Source organism: Fukomys damarensis, unplaced genomic scaffold (assembly GCF_012274545.1).
Source record: "Fukomys damarensis isolate Sample0158 unplaced genomic scaffold, DMR_v1.0_HiC HiC_scaffold_10, whole genome shotgun sequence".
Taxonomy (NCBI): domain Eukaryota; kingdom Metazoa; phylum Chordata; class Mammalia; order Rodentia; family Bathyergidae; genus Fukomys; species Fukomys damarensis.
The window spans coordinates 15,121,026-15,128,355 of NW_022900922.1; the positions used below are offsets into that span (position 1 = coordinate 15,121,026).

The window sequence follows — 7,330 nt, forward strand, 5'->3', positions numbered from 1 at the left end:
CCCCGGTACAAAAAAAAAAAAAAAACAAAAAAAAAAAACAAGCAGTGCAGAAGGAGGCAGAGTTGGACAAGTACCTGGAATGCAGAGTAGAAGAAATCATAAAGAAGCAGAAGGCGTCCCAGACTTAGTCCATGTGATGTGCACATCAGCAGGTGAGAGCATGCCCAGCCTCCCACCAGGGGTGAATGGCAAGCAAGCGGTATGTGATGGAAGCCATTTACCATGGACTGAACCCTTACAGAAATGATGGCACTGGCTCTGCGTCGACCGATGATATGTGGTAGAACTACTCACCTAACCATGGAGCTTACCCTCGCCTCCAAAGGACAGTATGGCTCAGCTCTGTTGGACCTTGTAACACCCATCCTCAACTTTAAGGAAAGGGATGTGATGTGGGTGAGAGTGATTATGCCACAGAACTTCAGCAGTACAAGAGCGAGCCCAGAAGTGACTTTCTGTAGATTTGAGACTTATGTAAACATGACTTCAAACCATAATTCATGTTGTAAATCAGACTCCAGCAATTTTTGTTGTACGATTTTTTTGTAAAGTATAATTGTCCTTGTACAAAATGCTCATATTTAATTATGAACTGCTTTAAAATCACTATCGAAGATACAAAAAATGTTTGGCTTGTTGGGTGAGGCAAGATATATAGTCCTTTCGACTCCTGCTGTGTTTGGACTTGGAGTTGGGACAGGGAGAGCAGCAGCCATGTCAGCGAGATGCTCAAACATGCACGTGACGATGGAGAATAATTTCAAAGCCTTACAAGGCCGAACACTCAAGGAGCTAGGGAAGACTGCCTTCACGCTCTCGGCAGAGGGTTGGCGTGACAGGTAAAGCCATTCGCTTCACTTCACTAAACTGTTTTCAGGATGTTGTCTCCATGTCGCCACAAGTATTGGAGGCACAAATGATTTCACAGACAATTCCTAGAAAAACTTCTAGGAACCAAACTACTTTGTAAAAGAACTTTAAAAATACCAAGATCCAAGTCATATAACATGCATTTCATCTGCTTAGTGTACAACTCGGTGGTTCCAGTACATTCCCAGGGTTGAATAACCATCCCCTCCATCTGGAAACATCTCTGACACCTGACGATGAACCCCATACTGTCAGCAGTCGTTTTCAGTCAAACCCCACTCCCATTCTGAGTATTTCAGGAGAACAGAATGATGTAGCCATTTGTGCCTGGTTTCATATATTTAGCATGTTTCCAAGGCTCACCCATGACAAGGCAAGTGTCAGTAGCTCATTCTTTTTCTGTGGCTGAATTACCATTGTGGGAGCAGACCGCCTGCCTCGCAAGCACAAAAATGTATCATTTTTTGGTTATTGTTGTTGTTTGTTTGCTTGCTTGCTTTCTTTCTTTCTGGTACTGGGGATCCAACTTGGGACCTTGTGCTTGCAAGGCAGCAGTGCCACTGAACTAAATCCTCAGCCCCTTTTTATTTTTTTGAAACAGAGCATCACAATGGAGTTCAAACTGGCCTTGAACTCACCACGTAGCCCAGGCTGGCCTGGAACTCACAGTGATCCTCCTGTCTCAGCCTATCAAGTTCTGGGATTACAAGCATGTATCAACATGCCTGGCTTTTCTTTGTGTTGCAAATACTTAAAATCCTACTAGTTATTTTGAAATATTCAATTAATTGCCGTCAATGGTAGCTATCCTACTGTCCTATAGGACATTAGGTCATTCCTCCTACCCAATGGTACCTCTGTGTTTATTAATCATCCTCTCTCCATCTCTCCCTCTCCTATACTCTTCCCAGGCTCTGGTAATCACAATTTTATTCTTCTAATTTTTCAGCTTCCACATATAAATGAGAACATATAGTATTGTCTTTATGAGTTTGCCTTATTTCACTCAACTTCCTCCAGTTTGAGTGCTATCCCCCCTAAGGAGATGTAGACTGGGTAGAATACAGGGACAGAAAGAGGGCTGCTGCTATCACTTGTTTCTTTGATACTTTGCTGCTTTGCTGCCTTCTGTCCACCATAAACAGTTTCTCCTCTGCAGTGCCCCTGTCATGCCACCCTGCCTTGGAGCCTGCCAACTATGAACCAAAACCTCTACAAAATGTACCTTTCCTCCTTTGGCTTTGAGTATCAATATTTTGTCTCATCAATGAGAAAATAAGTGACATCATCTTTAATAACTGCCTAGTCAGATCACTTGCCAATTAAACTTTTAATGTTCCGCTATACAAGTTCCCTATGTATTGTGGATTCTAGACTCCTATTCAATTTCCAAGATGTGATCAAAATAAATGGTGAATTTAAAAATAACACTTAGGATAATAAAAGACATACTGCCATTAATCCCCTTTAAAATAACCCCCCCTCATTTCAAACACACTTATCTCATCATTTTTGCCACTCTCAGAAGCTGTTTTGGAAGTTCTCTTTTACAAGTGTCTTTACAAGATGTGATCATAAATATGATGAATGCTGCTGTCAAGCGTCATCCAGTGGAGAGGCAGGATTGTGAAAACATTATGGTCCATCCTCATAAGGCAAGGATAGGCTGATTAAGTCTGGCATTTTAAAAAAAGAATGAAACAAATTTATTATTGAGTAAGCATTAAGCCAAAAAGAAAAAAAATTTCACAGGCCAGGAAAGAAATCTCTTTAAATAGCCAGGCAGATAGAGTCTACTACATACGGCTAACTAAAGAAAAAACAGTAGTTGTGTTTTGGTTTTGGTTTTGGTTTTTTGTTTTTGTTTTGTTTTGTTTTTTGAGACAGGGTCTCACTATGTAGTTGACACTGACCTGGAACTCACTTTTTAGCCCAGGCTGTTCTCAAACTCACAGCAATCCTTCCTCAGCCTCCCAAGTGCTGGGATTACAAGTGTGTGACACCAGGCCCGGCTCAATAGTTGTTTTTGCTGTTTTTAAAAATTTATTTTATTGGTACATTTCAGATATACATAACGATAATATTCATCATAGGGAATTTATACCTGCACACGATGCATCATTTTTTTCCTCATTCCTTGGTTTACATTTTTCCTTCTTTTTTCTTTTCCCTTGCTTTCTCCCTCCCCACCTCTAGTTCCCCTTCCCATTTGAATATTTTTTCCCTATTTGACAATATCTATTATACATTTTATTCCTTATTTACCCTATTTCTCATACCAGAGAAGTCATGTGATATTCGAACATGTGTGTACTATTTCTTCCACTTAAAAGTATGGTGGTTTTTGAGACAGGGTCTCACTGTGTAGTTGAGACTGACCTGGAACTATGTAGCCCAGGCTGGTCTCAACTCACAGCAATTCTCCTGCCTTAGCCTCCCAAGTGCTGGGATTATAGGCGTGCGCCACCACGCCCAGGCAATACTCCTATTTTAAAAACACATCTTCTTTATCCTTTCATTCATTAGATGATGGGCATTTGGGCTGTTTCCAATATATAGCTATTCCAAACTGACCTGCTATAAACAAGAGTGTGCATATATTGCTGTGGTTTGATGCTATGCTTTTGGGAAGATAATCAAGGAGAATAGCTGGGTCAAATGTAGCTTCTAGTTGTAGTTTTTGGAAGAATCTTCACACTGAAGTGGTTGCACCAGTCTATGCTCCCAACCATGGAAAAGGGTTCATTTTTCCCCACAACCCTACCAGCATTTGTTATTAGTTGATTTCTTTATAATAGCCATTCTTCTGGATTGAGATGGAATATCAGTGTTGTTTTAACTTCCTTCTCTCAACTGACCAGTGATGTTGAATACTTTTTCATATATTTACTTGTCATTTCTATTTCTTCATCTGAGAGATGTCTAGTCATTTCAGATGGCCAGTTTTGGATTTCATCTTTAAATTTGGGATGGTCTGGGTTTTTTTTTTTTTTTTTTTTTTTTTTTTTCTTGGTTTTTTTTTTTTTTTTTTTTTTTTTTAGTTCTTTATACATTCTAGATATTAGTCCATCTAAGGAACAGATGAAAAAATTTTTCTCACTCTGCAGGTTGTTCTTCACTCTGTTGTTTGTTTCCTTTGCTGTGCAAAAGCTTCTTAATAAAATGAGGTCCCAGTTGTTTATTCTTTATAGTATTTCCCATGTAGTCTGGGTGTTCATGAAGTCTTTCTCCATGTCTTCAAGAGTTCTGCCTATCATCTAGGAGATTTCATCTTTCTGTTTTAACATTTAGATCTCTGATACATTTTTATTTTAGTTTAGTGCATGGTGAGATATGTGTCTAGGTTCAATTTTTGGCATGTGGAAAGCCAGTTTTTCCAGCACCATTTATTAAGGTGGCTACCTTTCTTCCAGTGAAGGTGTTTGGCGCCTCTGTCAAAGACAAGCTGTCTGAATGTGTTTGGAGTTCTTTCTGTATCATCTGAACCTGAATAACTCACCAGCCACTGCAGTCCAGTGTCCACTACTCAGTTCCACTGGTGTTCTCCACAGAGACCTCTGGGGTTGCCTCTAGTCACCAAGCATCTGCACTTCTGAGCCGCCTCTCCCACTTCCAGCTGGGGCTCAGGGGAAAAGCACCACTCCCTCTCCTGCTTTGCAGTCCCTTTCCTTCCTCTCCCTGTGGGCTCCAATTCTTGCTTCAAATCTTTTCTTGGTTCCTGGGAACCACTTACCTTCCTCTCTTCCTCACATTGCTATTTCAGCATCTGGATTCCAAATATTGACAAAGCTGTTTCTCAGCTCTTCACTATTCTGCCATCTTCCCAGGAGTCCTCAGGGCTGCCATTTTTTAAATCTCTACTTTTCAAGCCTGATTATTTTCTGGTTAGGTCTCCTTTGTAGAGAAATTCCGTAGGTCTTCAAGAGTTGTACCTATTTTATTTTACAGCAGGTGATGTGTTTGTTTTTAACATTTAGGTCTTTGATCCACTTTGATTTGTTTAGTATCTGGTGAGACATATGGGTCTAGACCCAATCATCTCTAGGCAGATATCCAATTCTCCTAGCACTATTAAAATTTTATAAAATGTATTTTTCAAATTAGTACAGGCCCAGACTTGCACAGGTGCAGTAAGACCACAGAGCTGGTTAGAATGAGTGGTGGAGAGACAGGTTCCTGTGGGTTGTGAGGCCAGTCGGGCTGGCAGTTGCAGCAAGAAGAGGAACTCACTGGGGACTATGAGCTCAGTGCACCTCATTATCAAGGATCGTGGAGAGATTCAGTCAAGGCTTTTGGATCACAGATGTTATTCAAGCTGAAACTGGTTACTTTGTAAAGAATGTGAAGAAAAATGTGGTCTTCAAGAAATGTGAGTTCTTGAAAATTTGAAGAATATAATCCATGAGGCCACTGCTGCCAGTGCTCCGGTGGAGAAGCTGAGGTCAACACCAAATTTGAAATATTTAAACTACTTCCACAATGCAGACAATTAAGTGTTGTGGGCGATGGTGCTGTTGGTAAAACATGTCTCCTGATATACAACAAACAAATTTCCATCTGAATATGTACCGACTATTTTTGACAACTATACAGTCACAGTTATGATTGGTGGAGAGCCATATACTCTTGGGCTTTTTGATACTGCAAGCCAAGAGGATGACAGATTATGACCACTGAATTATTCACAAACAGATGTATTTCTAGTCTGTTTTTCGGGGGTCTCTCCATTCTCACTTGAAAACGTGAAAGAAAAGTGGGTGCCCTGAGATAACTCTCAACTGTCCAAAGACTCCTTTCTTGCTTGTTGGGACCCAAATTGATCTCAGAGATGACTCCTCTACTATTGAGAAACTTGCCAGGAAAGAAAAAGAAACCTATCACTCCAGAGACTGCTGAAAAGCTGGCCCATGATCTGCACTCACACAGAAATGCCTAAAGAATGTGTTTAATGAAGCAATATTGGCTGCCGTGGAACCTCCAGAACTGCAGAGCCGAAGGTGTGTGCTGCTACGAACCCCTCTCCAGATCCTTTTCTGTACAGATGGTGTCGGCATCATATTAAAAGCAATGTTTAAATCAAACTAAAGATTAAAATTCACTTCTGCAATGACAAATACCCTTCACCTACCCACATGCACTCGTGTGAGACAAGGCCATTAGGTATGCCCCCACCCCTCCCAGCACTAGATAAGTTTGAGTAATTGTGATTGTCAGAAAAGTGATCAGTACTAGTTTTTGCTTTGTTTCAAAAAATTTTTGTTGTGTGTTGCTTAAAAAGTAAGGCATGCTTGTGATGACTCCGTAATAGACTAATTTAAATTGTTGAAGCTGCTCCCTGGTTCTACCTGAGAGTAATCGGGGACAGCTTAGTATTTTTTTCCCTTCCTTTTTTGGGGGATATTGGGGGGTTTTTTCAGTCTTTTTTTTAAATTCATAAATCAGTAGTCAGCCTTTAGGGGAGGAGGACAGATTGATTCCACATGCTATTTCCTAGATCTAGTTTAGAAAAATGTGTTCCCCACCTGGTGCTCTTAGGAAGGAGCATAGTAAATGCCTCATTTTTTTCTCCACCCTTGAGTAGATCCGGCATTTGATGAAATTCATGAAAGTGGGTCGAAGCCGTCTTGTCCCTCCTCTTTTCTAGGATACACTCTATATGTGATTGTGACTTTCAAGGAAATTTTTTTGCCATGTGCTGATTTCTTTTTTGAAGTTAATTTTAACTTCTTTCACTGATAAATGAAGAAAAGAACTGCATCTTTTGAAACACACCTAATGGATTGAGTTTGCAATTAAAAAATTTCCCCCATCAGTCAGTCTTATATATTTAGCATAGATTTGCAACTCAAAGGTGTTTGGTGATCCTAGAACCCAGCTGAAGATCTGATACACAGGAAATACTAGGGATGGTGCTACAAGACAGGTACCTGTGGGATAAATGGCCTCCTCTTTCAGGTTTTGAGGATGCAGGCTTGTTTCATTAAGAAGCTAGGGTGATAAGATTAGCTAAGGGTTTGTCAATTTTATTTATTCTTTCAAAAAACCAGCTCTGTTTCATTTATTTTTTGTATCGTTTTCTTAATTTCAACTGCATTGATTTCTGCTCGGATCTTTATAATTTCCTCTCTTGTTCGAGCTTTGGGTTTTTCTTGCTCTTGTTTTTCTAGGAGTCTAAGTTTCATCGTTAAGTTGTTTATTTGAGCCCGCTCTGTTTTCCTAGTGTGAGCATTCAATGTTATGAATTTTCCACGTAGAACTGCTTTCATTGTGTCCCAAAGATTCCTGTATGTTGTATTGGCATTCTCATTTATTTGTAAAAACTGTCTAATTTCTTCTTTAATTTCCTCTGTAATCCATTGATTGTTTAGGAGAGTGTTGTTCAGTTTCCATGTGCTTGTGAAGTTTCTATAGTTTCTTGTGCTATTGATGTCTAGTTTGATTGCACTATGATCTGATAATA

At 39.9% G+C, this 7,330-nt stretch overlaps 1 protein-coding gene and 2 pseudogenes across 1 annotated transcript in view; 2 read left to right on the plus strand and 1 right to left on the minus strand.

Annotated features, from left to right (window-relative positions):
- Positions 1–747: 747 nt before the first annotated feature.
- LOC104860771 overlaps positions 748–7,330 on the plus strand; it is a 10,303-nt pseudogene continuing 3,720 nt past the window's right edge.
- The window catches only part of Tsnax (translin associated factor X), a 59,432-nt gene continuing 54,565 nt past the window's right edge, over positions 2,464–7,330 (minus strand). The window contains exon 8 of the transcript XR_779776.3: positions 2,464–2,546. The gene's annotated coding sequence lies outside the window, so the exon portion shown is untranslated. The remainder of the gene's footprint in view (positions 2,547–7,330) is intronic.
- On the plus strand, positions 5,366–6,121 carry LOC104860760 (annotated as a pseudogene).